Raw genomic sequence first — 14,508 nt, forward strand, 5'->3', positions numbered from 1 at the left:
TCTACTTGCAAATGGGTGACAAATGAAAGTGTGCGGCTGCTACGAGCTATTATTGTGTCTCAAGCTTAAGGTTATTAAAATTTTGGTTTAATGTCATTTTTGATCCATTATGTTTCGTAGTTGTTTCACTTTGATATATTAAGTTTTAAAAGTTTCATTTTGATCCTTTATGTTTTCGAAAATCATTTTTTCTATTTTTCGTTAGAAATGTTAATGTTTTGTTAACTTTTAAATTTTAAAAAAGGACTAAAATGATACATATTCCGAGATGGAGTATCTCATAGAATGAATCACAAGTTATAATGATGTTTATCTTTTATTTATAGTAGATTGTGATTAATTATTATAATTTGAATAAATTTGTAATGATTAATACGGCGTTACAATGTTTATCTTGATAAACTTGTAGAATATTTAGTTTAGATAATTTTTATTGTGACATAAATTATGATTGTTAAATCAATATTATAATTATTATTATGTTTGTTAATCAATAATTTTTTTAATGATTATTATAATGTCATAATTGTAATAATTATGTTTGGATAAACATAATCACGTTAACGATTAAGTTTGTGACAAATTTATCCTTCTATCATGTAAACTATTTTATTAACCATAACAAACACATAAATTTATTATGTTTTTTGTTCTTTAAAGACTAAATTTAAAATTTTAATCTTTTGAGCGGAACAAATTTGTCAACAAATTATAGATACACGCACGAAAATAATCATCTACCAAAAAGAACAAAACCCATGTTTCTCACTTCCCTCTTTGGCTTCTTCTCTTCAGTCTTCAGAGTGTAAGTGTGACACATGGACTCACGCCAATTCAAAAACTCAAAAGTTAAACATTCAAACTCGAAACGCTTTGAGAATCATCATCATTACTGATCACTTCCTCCAATGGATCCCTCCTCTTCGCTCCCTCCCTCTCTTCACCTCGCCATTGCCGCGCTGCTCGGCGCTTCCTTCATGGCCCTCTCTGCCTTCTACATCCACCGCCACACCGTCGACCACGTCCTCCACCGCCTCGTCGAACTCCGCCGCAAACCTCTCGCCACCTCCGACGACGAAGACGACGACGGAGAAGCGGAAACAGACGCCGATCTGAGAAACTATCTCGGAGCCTTGTCGAGGTCCGTCGACGACAGCTCGAACGTGCTTCGGAGCTACAGGATTTCGTCTTCCATGCCGAACGTGGTCTCCGCCACGGACTGGTTCGGAGAGGACGCTAAGACTTCGTCGCTGGAAAATCTCCAATTCGTTCCGTCGGGGCTTCCGTCTCTTCGAACTGGTTCCAAGAATGGTGCGAATATGAAATTCTCTTTGTACATTTTTTGTTCAGTTTAGTTTAGTTCAGTTTTGTTTTTCTTTTATTTTTATTAAAATGTTAGTTTTTTTTTTTAGTTTAATTAGCATGCATTCATCCAAACATTAAAATAATGCCACGTATGGTAAGATTGTTGACTTTTGTGATGATTACTTTAAAATCATTTTTCTAAATTCGTTGCCAATGTAATATACTGATAGTGTATGAATATTAAGCTGTTTTTTTCCTTTTTTTTTTTTGGTTTGCTTATGTAGTATTTATGTGATTTGGTTTGTGTAGGAGAGAGTGCTCAGATTTCTTCGTGTTCATATAAGAGGATAAGTTCTGTTGGCAGAATTATGACCCTGAGATCACCGGGGCGTACCACGTCTGAAAGTGCTGAGGATTCTGATGAGGAGGAAACACAGTTTGCTGATGACAATCGAATTCCTTTCTCAAATACTTACGTGAGAATAATGATTTCATATTTGTTGCAATGCTGAATTCTGTTTAAAACTTTGTTGATTAAACTATGGCCTGTTTGTTGATTGTTATTCAGGGGGCAAGTTGTGAAACATGCTTTTGTGTTTTCAATATTTTTAGTAACCAACTTACCATTATACCAGGATTCAAATAAAGGGATATTATTTAACTTTGGTCATGGTTCAGGATTCATGGGAACTAAACTTGAGAGGCTTCTTTTTTAGTTTGATAATTTGGAAAGTAGATAGTATTGGTGCATGATCAAAAATCTTTTGGCTTCCTAATCCTTGCTTATTTTTGGTGTATGATTATTCGTTGTACAGTTATTTCTATCCTTGTATTTTAGTGATTCATGAAGTTGCAGGGACTAAATTCAAATGTCTGCAATTTGCCCGCTATTCCATTCAGAGTTGAGGATGCAAACAATGAAAAAAATCAGATGTATAGAGAGGCTTCAAAGGAAGTGAAAGCTGGTGCCGATATGAATGGTCATGGAATAACAGATTCAACTTCAGTACATGTAGCTGGGGATGACCTTGTGTTTGTCAATAATGTCTTGTCTGCAAGAAATACTGTGCATGGTACTTTCACATCGCTATCACAATCGTTACTGTAATTCTGATTGCTTCCTATATTCTTTCATGCTAATAAATAATTTTAGTATTATACCTGCATGATATGTTACCTATTTTTATCCTCTTTTTGCTATCTAGTATCTACATTTAACTCTGATTGCTCCCAGTCTCTCCCCCCCTCCCCCCCTTTGTTTTACCTATATCAAACAATATAATTAATCTTTTGGTTTATTGTATGCCTTGCATAATATGAAGCAAGATTGCAAAGCTAGTATTTAATGCATCTTGTCTTACTCTACAAAATATGTTCAGAGACAACAAATATAGAAGAGGAGGAAGTATACAAAATGATTCGAGAATGCTTAGATTTGCGTAAGAAATATGTTTACAAGGATGTTCCATGGAAGACTGAACCTGTGGAAACTAACTCTGACCCGTATCATTTTGAACCTGTTGAAGCAACAGCGGTAAGTTTGCTGCTTCTGTGTTATTACTTATTTAGTAGTCACTCAGAAATTTTCTGCTACATGTGGAATCTGCTTGAGTTATTAACAGTCAATTTTGTTCTGAATTGTTCTGTTGATATTGTTATATTGCTCTGAAGTGTTTGGTTGATATTGTTATAACTGACTTTTGATGTTGCAAACAGCACCACTTTAGGATGGAAGATGGAGTCATACATGTTTTTGCAAGTAAAACTGGTAAGCCCGGAGTGTTAACAACATGACTATGCAATGATTTCACAGCAATTTTGTTCAGTATTGAGTTTGTTGAAGATATAAGAACTGAGTTTTTTGTGAAAATGTTCACAGACACTGATGAGCTCTTCCCTGTTGCAAGCTCAACGAGATTTTTCACCGATATGCATTACATTCTAAAAGTTATGTCTATTGGGAATGTACGCACTTCATGCTACCACAGACTATGATTTCTTGAGGAAGTATGTTTTGTTTTCACAAACTTCTGTTTATATGGTCTCTTTGTGCTTGCCTGTGGCATTTGTTTATAACATGCATCTGATCATTATACAGAAATTCCGTCTTCATCTGTTACTAAATGCAGATAGGGAGTTTCTGGCTCAGAAGGGTGCACCACACCGGGATTTTTACAATATCAGGAAAGTTGATACTCATATTCATCATTCTGCTTGCATGAATCAGAAGCATCTTGTGTGCTTCATCAAGTCCAAATTAAAAAGAAGAATCTGATGAGGTGAAAATATACTTTGGGGTTCTAATTAATCTTTTTAATGCGACTGTAATGTTGTTGGCTGTTTTCCCCTTACTTTTTGCCTTTTTATTTTCCAGATTACTACTTCTTAATTTTTCTTGAGTATTAACCTATGTTAGCAGGTTGTTATCTTTAGAGATGGAAAGTATATGATGCTTAAGGAGGTTTTTGAGAGTTTGGATTTGACTGGGTATGCATTATTGTTCTCTAATTTTTTTTTCATCTTACTATTTGGAAAATGAGACCTGACTTCTGAATATATTTGTGTGCTTGTCAGTCATCACCTTTTCTAATTAATGGAAATTATGATGCAGATATGATTTGAATGTTGATTTGTTGGACGTCCATGCAGATAATAGCACATTCCATAGATTTGACAAATTCAACCTTATGTATAATCCTTGTGGACAGAGCAGACTAAGAGAAATATTTTTAAAGCAGGATAATCTTATCCAGGGTTGGTTTCAGAAGAATGTTCCCTATTATTTACTTCTATTTCATGAATTCCAACTGAATATTAGAAGTGTTAGTTTATGCTTTTTGAATTCGTAATAGCTTACAGCCACCAAAATTTACGGGAAGGTTTCTGGCTGAAGTAAGAAAGGAAGTTTTGACAGATCTTGAAGCAAGCAAATATCAGGTTATTTTTCCATGATATATATATATATATATATATATATATATTTTTTTTTTTTTTTTTTTTTATTTACATTTAGATATTTCATATCTTGATTCATTTATATAAAACTACGTACCCCATTGCCCAGAGACTCTTCGCTATGCGAAGGTATGGGGGAGGGATGTTGTACGCAGCCTTACCCTTGCATATGCAAAGAGACTGTTTCCGGATTCGAACCCATGACCAACAAGTCACCAAGGCACAACTTTACAAATAAAAATAAAATGTTCAGATGGCTGAGTACAGGATCTCTGTTTATGGAAGAAAACAGAGTGAGTGGGGTCAGCTGGCTAGTTGGTTTGTTAACAATGCTCTTTATAGTAAGAATGCCGTATGGCTAATCCAGGTAGTGTAATTCATCTTCTAGTTTTTGATCCAGCTTCTATCAGTTTGGTTAACACTAACTTCCTGTGAGTTTATGGCAAAAGTTGTTTCCATTATGACATTAACCTCCCTTTTCCGAGTTAATTCTTAAAGGATTACAACTTGAGTGGGTCTTCCTTATCTGTGAGTTTAGGACCATTTCATTGTTTAGCCTAATGGTACAATGTTATAAGATAATCTTGACAAATGTCATTGGAACATTGATCAAAATCACTTCCTACTTAATATGAGGTTTCTAACATTTGTGCGCTATACTGACCATGCTATATACTCAACTTTCTTTTCCTCCCAATTATAAGATTAACCTATGCATGTCAATATCTCCTCATGAAGTGCACAGTAGTCCTATTACACAATTGCTGAAATATATGATGTTTAATTGCATCAGCAGCAACCATATCATTATTGCAAATTTGTTGTCCTTTTGCCTTCTCTCTTTTGTCATATAATTTTTTTACCTTTATGGAGAGGTCTTCCATCTCAACTTCTTCTATGTTACCTTTTATATATTGTGCAGTGATTGTTGGCACTAAGAAAGCACTGCTTGTTGTCAACAGCGTTATCACCTGATTGTCTACATCTGTTCCTGCTTCATGGCTTGAGAAGTGTTTGGGGGTGCCGAGTGGGATTAACATTTAGGTTAACAACTAACCTAGTCTCCCAAACCACCCCTACAAAAAAAATTTAAAAATAAACACAAAAAGGGGAAGTTAGTTAACATTATTTGTGTCTTTGGAACTACATGCGAGAAAGTTCACATTTATATGTATATAATGGATAATGTAATGCAATTTACTTTACAAGTTGATGAATTTAGTTTAATTGGGTCATGAGAATCAATCACCATTAATTGGAATTTTATGCATACTCCATTTGACTTATATAATATTCCTTATTTGTTAGAATTTATTTAGAATTTTGTTTGGTGTTTTGATTGCTTTCCTTGGTGTCGTCTTTTAATTTGGAATTAATATTCTGTTCGTTGACTTTGATCTTGTTTTGTGAACTTGTATTGGCGCAGTTACCACGGTTATACAATGTGTACAAGAATATGGGAATTGTTACCTCCTTTCAGAATATTCTGGATAATGTGTTTATTCCTCTATTTGAAGTCGCTGTGGATCCTAATTCTCATCCTCAATTACATTTGTTTTTGAAGCAGGTTAGTCAATTTTTTTCTCTTTTTTTTTTTGTGTGTGAACACATACCCCTATTTTTGTGTGCTTGTATATGTATTTCCTGGTGTAGCTGTTATATTGTGCCAACAGTAAACAAGGCTTTAAAACACTCCTTTTGGGTTATGTAAGAAACAAAAATTTGTTTTTAAAGCCTTACACAGTTCAGTAATGCAGAAAATTAGGCATGCTATCAAAAGGAAGAAATGATATAAGAAAAACTGTGAGCGAGGCAGGATCCAAATCTTTTGAGGAGTTTTATCGAGATCTTGAGACAAAGAATGAAGAACGTAAGATATATAATCTTGCCAAACATAGGGGAAGAAAATCAAGAGATTTGAACTAAGTAAGATGTATCAAGGATGAAGAAGGAAAATTTTTCATTCTAGATCAAGATATCAAAGAAAGATAGGACATTGGAGAACTCTTTTTTTAAGCATTTCAATGATGAACATATGTCGACTTGTACTATTTAAGGATTAGAAATAAAAAAAAATGGCTTATTATCATAAAATTCAAGTTGGAAATGGAGAGGTAAAAGCAGCCTTTAAGAGGATGAATAATAGTGAAGTTGTTGGTCTTGATGGTATTCCTATTGAAGTTTGGAAATTTGTAGGTGAATAGGGTATCATTTGCCCTGCCAAGTCATTTAATGAGTTTTGAGATCTAAAAAATTGATAGATGAGTGGAGGAGCACTTTGGTTCCTATAAATAAGAACTATGGATTTATAAAGAATTGTTCTAGCTACAAAGGGATAAAAACCTATGAGTCATATATGGGAAAAAGTGATTGTGTTTATATTAAGAGGAGATTAGGATTGCAAAAAATCAATTTCGATACATGCCAAGAAGGTCTACAATCAATGTTATTTATATTCCATAGGAGTTGATGGAAAGGTTCAAATGATATAGTTTTGATTGAGAAACAAGGGAAAGGGTTAACTCCAAACTTGAGCTTTGGAGACAGACATTGAAATCAAACGGTTTTCACTTGAATAGGAGTAAGATAGAGTATATGCATTGCAAGTTTATCAAGAAAGAAGCAAGAGGAAAATGACTTGGAGTTGGAAGTAAAAATTAGAGGATATGTCACACCTCACACCATAGGTTTTTATGTTTAAATATTTGGAATTATATTACAAATAATAGCAAAATTAATGAAGATGCCACAATAGGACATAAGCTAGGGGTGAAAATGGAGAAAGACATTGGGGATTATTTATGACTGCAAAATACCTATCAAGCTTAAAGCAAAGTTTTATCATACATCTATATGACTAACTATACTCTATGGTACTGAATGTTAAGCTTTGAAGGGATATCTAGAGAAAGAGTTAGAGTAATAGAAATGAGTATATTTAGATAGATTTGTGGCTGCACAAGAAAGGACAAGATACAAAATGATTGTGTACAGGGAGACATTAATGTGACACCTATAGAGGAAAAGATGACAAAAAAAAATGGTTAAGATGCTTTGGGCACATGCAAAGGCCATTAGAGACACTGGTAAGGAAAGTAAATTTTATGGTTTTTAACCCTCTGAAAAAGGTAGAGGGAGGCCAAGAAGGACATTAGAGGAAATTAATAGAAGTATTTCATGGTGAATAATATTCTTGAGAATTGGTTTTTAACCAAGCCCAATGAAATGTGATCCATGTAACCAACCTCATCTAGAGAGATAAGGCTATTATTATTGTTTATTTTTAAGGTTTTTATTCTGTTTTTAGAAGTTTTTCCTCTGTTGTAGGATCTGATCTTCATCTATACAATTCCAAGTTCTATCAGTTTGTTTTGCAATGCTGCTCTTTTGCTCATGTTGTAAATTCCTAATATTCAATTAAATTATCATTGAACCAACCCCATATTTGTCAAATCAAACTGATTCTCTGCTTTTGTTGGAAGTATTTTAAAGAACTCAATGCACTGCTTTATGGTAACAAAGGGATGCATCTACTGTACATAGATTTCTGTATCACAGTCAATGAAGCACCGACACCGACACCGATACCGGACACAACACGGACACGGACACGTGGACACCTGTAATGTTGAAAATGTAGGACACGGACACGACTATATATATATAAATAAAATAAAATTACATAAAATTAAATATGAGCGATATGCATAAAAGATCTAAATTGAAAATCAAGATTTATATATTCATCATCATCTCAAAAGAACTTTTCCTATGATAATGAGTCACAAAAAATACTAAGAGACCTCATTATACAATTTGTACACTTTGTTTCTTTACAAAAAAAAATTATAAAGCAAGATGATGAATTAACAACTTTAAATCTTCAAGAATTCCACAAACTAGCAATCATCATTGAAAAAGATACCCTCTAACTCTGGTTCATCTAAAGACAAACTAACAATTTCAAGAATACCACAATCATCAAGTGATCCAAAATCATCTCCAGCTACATCCCACATTTTAGTTTCCTCTTGATGATATTGTGGAGTATTCCTTGAGAGAAATCGTAGGTTGCTATGAACAAACACTAAATCTTCAGCTCTATGTGGTGTCATCTTGTTTCTCTTTAAAGAATGAATAAATGAATATGTACTCCAATTCCTTTCACAACATGAAGATGAAAAAGGTTGTGCAAGTAGCTTAAGGGCAACCTTTTGAAGTATTGGAGCATTAATGTCATGAATTAGCCACCAAGCTTTTGGATCCATTTGACCTCTATCATTTAAAGAATCAAGATCATCAAAACCTTCTCTTCCATCTGAGAAGTTGGAAAACTCAATATTCACTTTCCTCTTTACATCCACATCAAGAAAGAACCTCTTGAAGCATTTTAATCTTTCACGAGTGAGTTCCATGTCTTGATGTGGAGGAACTCGATTAGAATCTTCACTTAGTCATTCATGACTATAATATCTACAATTAAAAAGAAATATATACATGATTAAAATTTATGTAATTCTAAAAAAAATGTAAGTAAAAGAGTATAGAGTTAATTACCTAGGATTTAAGGAATGAGCTAAACAATGGAAATGAGTGCTACTCTTAGTCCAACGGTCAATTAATATGGAGTGCACTACCTCATAAAAGGTTGATCCTTCACTCTCCTCCTTTCTCTCATATTGATATATGGCATTCTTTACCTTTTCAATCATTGAATCCCACATCTCATATACTAGATGGAGAGATGAAGCTTCTGTATCCGTTCTTCTAAGAACATCATAGATAGGGCTAGTGAAAGAAAGAATATAATCAACCTTATCCCACCATTTATCATCCAACAAAGTATCTTTCACAAATTTAGCCTTTGCAAAATCATCTTCCTTATAAGAAGACCATTGGTCACTAATGACCATCTCTTGGAGTTCTTTCTTCAATTGCTTGAATCTCTTGAGCATTACAACAGTGGAGGCAAATCTTGTTGGAGCAATGGATAGAAATTTCAATGAATTGAATGAATTGAAAATTAATAGTCTCATAGAGTGACTTATGACAAAGTTTTTCACAAACATTGCATCATCTGCAATTTGGGTGATCCAAGAACATTCTTCATAAGCAACATTGTTTTTTTTTGTATTCTTGGCTGCACATATGTTCTTCAAAGCAAGATTTAATGTATGGACAACACATGGAGTCCAATAGATGGAAGGAAACTCAACCTCAATTATTAAACCTGCTGCTTTACAAACGGCTGCATTATCCATCACTATTTGCACAACATTTGAGTGCCCAACCTCCATAATTACCTGCCTCATATGTTTGGCAATGAAATCCTTGTCTTGGATCTCATTTGAACAATCGATGGCCTTTAAAAACATAGGTCCACTCTCCGTGACAGCCATGAAATTAATAAGAGATCTTCTTTGCGGGTCACTCCATCCATCACTAACAATGCTCACACCCTTCTGGCTCCATGCATTTTTAATTGGTTGTAACAAATTCTCCACATGTCTTCTCTCATTTTGAAGTAATGTTGTCCTTAATTTATTATAACCTGGAGGTTGGTAACCACTGATCTGATTGTTGGCAGCATAGGCAAATGCCTTCTTATAATGAGGATTTCTTGCTAAATGAAAAGACAGCCCCGAAAAGTAAAACATCCTAGCAATTTCATGATCAAGTGTCTCTCTAGCTTGCAAATTAAAGACATTTTATACAGTTGATGTCTTTCTCTTTTTTGGATCAACACCAAGAGTATTTGTATCCATTTGGTGTTGAGTAGAAACCGGAGGCAATGACACAAATTTTGTTTTTGACCTCTCCACCCTCAATGTAGCCTCATTGTCTATCTTCTTCAAATCTATAAGTTTGACAATTGTTACCTTTTGACAAACTCTAACTCCCTTTCCTGTCATCTTCAACAAGTGTGCCCTCACTCTAGTGAAAGACCCATTAAAGATAAAATCACAAATATTGCATTTTATCTCATAATTTTCACCACCACCTACACTTGTAACATAGGTCCATAAAGGTTTGGTATCATCATCTTGTTCTTTAGCTTGACTAGGACTAGAAGCACTCATCTCTACAACAATTTAAAAAGATAAAAAATGAATGTAAACAATTTCTAAGTAAAAAACAAACAACAAAAAGCAATTTCTAATCAATGTTGTTCTTGTCTTACTGGCCATGTGGTAGCTTAATTTTATTCAAAACAGGACTATTCAAAATAATTTTAGTTTTTGTAAATTATTTGTTTTATTTTTTATTTTTTAAACAATTTAGATACCGTTTTTAGCAAATAATTTTTTTAAGAATAAATAGGAAAATAAAGAAACATTCAAATTCATAGACATGTGTGAAATGTTTATGAATTGAAACATTCAAAATTTTGAATTTACAAAAAAAAGTTAATGTAAAGGTGATCTATTACAATTTTTCCCTCTGCAATATGTATGTTGTTATTTCTTTAATTCCTTAGCAAATAGTTTTTTTAAGAATAAATAGAAAAATAAAGAAAATTACAAGAAAGGTAATTTTTTAATGGCATCTGCAAAAGAATGTTGCCACAAGATTTACAATAAAATAAAGAAAAAAATTGTTTTTTATATTTTTTAACAACACAAAGAAAGAGAAAGAACCAACGGATAAAATAAAGAAGCAGTCAACAGATAACAAAGAAAGAAAGAGAAATTTGTTTTTCACAATAAAATAAAGAATAAATGGTGTTGGGGTACATGCAACAGCCAACGGATAACTATTAACATCACAAAGAAAAAGCCAACGGATAAGAACACAAATAGAGAAAGAGAGAGAATGTGTAAAAAGTTTAAAGACATTTGAACAAAGTGGAAACACACTAAACACGGACAAATCAGAGGCGAGGGACCCAAGGCACATCAACCCTTCAAAGGCAGCGAGAAAAACTAGAGAAGAAATAGGGAGCAAGGGCCTACCTGCGCGGGGAAGGAAACGAACGCGGCACTTTGCAGCAATGGAGACGCTTGCGGGAACAACAAGGAGAAGACGTAGAAGAGTTGTTCTTTTGGTAAGCATTTTTAAATAAATAATAAAAATACCTAAGGCTTGTTGGGCCGTGTCGCGTGTGTCTACTTGGTGGGCCGTGTCCAATCGCGTGTGTCCTATTGTTCAACCATGTCCAGTGACGGCGGAGGCAACGGACACCGCATCGCACCGGAGTCGTACCCGCATGCGTGTCTGGTGCGAGTCCGACGCGGGACACGCCGATGATGTGCCGCGTCCGTGCTTCTTAGATCACAGTTCATAATTGTAAGGTTTTTTCGGTAGTAGAGAATGAAGTTGAGGTTTGAGATGCATTCTGATAGGGACTTGGGTATTATGGGGTTCTCAAATCCCACAACGGGTAGTATAGGTCTATGGGATGCTCAGTGGAGTATTTAGGTGCTTGATTCACCCCCTTAACAGCTATCTTTTAAGGGTGGGTTCCCTAGGTACTTGGGTGCTTATCATATTCACAATCAAATTTGTTTCTGATGATGTGTCAATTTTGATTGTTGTTGATTATTAAAACTGGCGAATGAAGGATGATGAACAAATAAAGCAACTTTTTTCTTTCTGGAGTTTCTTTTCGAATGTATTAGTGTAATATGTTGAGCTTCTTCTGCTTACAGGTGGTGGGATTTGATCTTGTAGATGATGAAAGTAAACCCGAAAGGCGTCCAACTAAGCACATGCCTACTCCATCTGAGTGGACAAATGAATTCAATCCAGCATACTCTTATTACCTTTATTACTACTATGCTAACTTGTATACACTCAACAAGGTTTATACTATTTCTCTCTTTATAGAGCTTAAGAGTTTAACAACTGACCATTGCCTTTTTTATTCCCTTTCAATTCTAAGGCCAATTATACCTCACTCTTTTTTGTTTAGTTTGAGGTTGGCCGGGTTTTGTTTCTTTTTTTGGTGGTGTGTGAAGTTGAGGTCTTCAAGTTCAAGCACATCAATGAAAACAAAAAAGAAACAGGAAAAGATGGAGCAAATATAGATTTACCAAAGAATTCCTGGTTATCAACAACATTAATATCTCACTGATGGTTTCAGCTGCGTGAATCTAAAGGAATGACCACAATAAAGTTGCGGCCTCACTGTGGAGAGGTTATTTTCTATATTCTAGCAGTATAGTTTAATTCTTTATGTTCAATTTGATAGTTATGATCAAAGTACTTGTTCAGGCAGGTGATAGTGATCATTTGGCTGCTGCCTTCCTCCTATGCCATAACATTTCTCATGGGATTAATCTGCATAAAACTCCAGTTTTGCAGTACTTGTATTATCTTGCACAGGTTAGCCATCAGGAATATTCTTTTGGTCAACCTAGTTATTCTATTGAACAATACAGATTTTGCTGCTATTCTGAGTTTAGGTCCACTGTAATGTAGTGGGAAATTTAAGTTGAAATCCTATTCTTTACCAATACTTTGATTATTTTATCTTTATACTGATAATTTTTGACAATATAATAATATCATTCTGTTATAGTACCTCTGGTACTCATTAATGAATATATTATATTTTGGCTGATAAAAAAAATAAAAAAATTCTGTTTTCACTTTAGGTTGGATTAGCTATGTCACCACTTAGCAATAATTCTCTTTTCTTGAACTATAAACGCAATCCATTACCAATGTTTTTCCAGCTAGGTCTAAATGTGTCTCTCTCTACCGATGATCCTTTGCAAATTCATTTGACAAAAGAGCCACTGCTCGAAGAATATAATGTTGCAGCAAAGGTCTAGTTTCTGCCAAACTCTTAGCCTCCTAAAATATAAGTTTTAAATATAAGTTGGTTAAGTATTCTGTTTTGTCTTTACTAGGGATCATATATTTTACTTAAACATGTGCATTGCAGGTATGGAAGCTCTCTGCATGTGACCTGTGTGAGATAGCTAGAAATTCTGTCTACCAATCTGGATTTTCACACCAAGCAAAGGTAAATTAGATGACAATGTAGGAATTATATGTTTTTGCCCATCTGCACCAAGGCTCTGTAAAGATATGCACATTCTTAAAACTTGTAAGCACAGCGGGAGAACTTAAATTGAGTTTGTTGGTGCAAGCTAGCCTAAAAACCTAAGCATAATATGGGCAATCAATTTTGTAGGTGTTAGGTTTGATATTCTTTTAGTATATCAGTTAAAGTGACTTCACATAGTCTTCTCTAAGTTCTTGTCTTATTTAGGAATGTATTTTCTGTTTACATTTTTTTTATGTTTTTTCCCATGCTTTCAGTCACACTGGCTTGGGGATAAATATTTGTTGAGAGGTTCCGAAGGAATTGATATTCACAAGACAAATGTTCCCAATTTGAGGATTTCTTTCCGATATGAGGTGAAAAAACTTAAGACAAATCATATATAAGTGCAGTTTAATTTGTATTGATTCTTTCATGATAACCATTCTTGCATTTATTCTTTCTTACTTACGATTGTTGGTGTTTATGCTGGTCAAGCTGTCTTTCCTGAAGATTTAGACCCATGAAGCAAGTCTAGTGAAATTCATCATTCATCCCATGATAACGCTAACGTCGGTACTGTGGTCAATTTTCTTTTGTGCAGCAGCAGCTTTGATAGTAAGAAGTTATCGTAACCTTGAAGTAACCCTCGGTTGTTTCTTAACATAATCACAAACTCTAAAATGACATGCTATCTTAACACACTTGGTTACTATTAGTATTTGCCCCTATTTGTACCATATAATAAATTATGTACGGAAGCGCTGGCATTTGTAGTTGTCTTTTTAGGTGGTAGGAAGTAGGGACGCTTATGCTAGCCTAGTTATTTATTAGAAGTAAATTAGCAGTTTGTATAATAAAATTTGCTCTTCATGAATATACAGAATGAAAGATCATCTTGAAACTACTTTATTTAATTTCGCGTGTCTATTTGATGCTAAAGGAAGCCGCCACTCTACTGTCCATTAATGTCATTTTCATTAGGGAGAAGCAAACAAGTTTGCGTAAGATATATATTTTTGTTGACAGACACCGTTAGTTAAAAACCTTCAATTTTACCTCAATGATTGGTAAAAGTGGTCAAGGATCTAGAAAATACACAATTTCTAGGAGTACGAGGTTAATCTTGAAGCTACTAAAATTTCCTTTGGTGAGAATTTTTTGGGAAAGATCTTTAGGCGTTTAGGGGTTGGTTTTAATATATAAAGTTTAAAATATATTTTATTTATTCTTTTATATATGACTCCCTCAAAATT

General features: G+C 34.2%; 1 pseudogene; it reads left to right on the forward strand.

The window, feature by feature from the left end:
- Positions 1–755: 755 nt before the first annotated feature.
- LOC114395046 lies at positions 756–14,169 on the forward strand (annotated as a pseudogene).
- The last annotated feature ends 339 nt before the right edge of the window (positions 14,170–14,508 follow it).

Source organism: Glycine soja, chromosome 18 (genome assembly GCF_004193775.1).
Source record: "Glycine soja cultivar W05 chromosome 18, ASM419377v2, whole genome shotgun sequence".
In the NCBI taxonomy this organism is placed as follows: Eukaryota; Viridiplantae; Streptophyta; class Magnoliopsida; order Fabales; family Fabaceae; genus Glycine; species Glycine soja.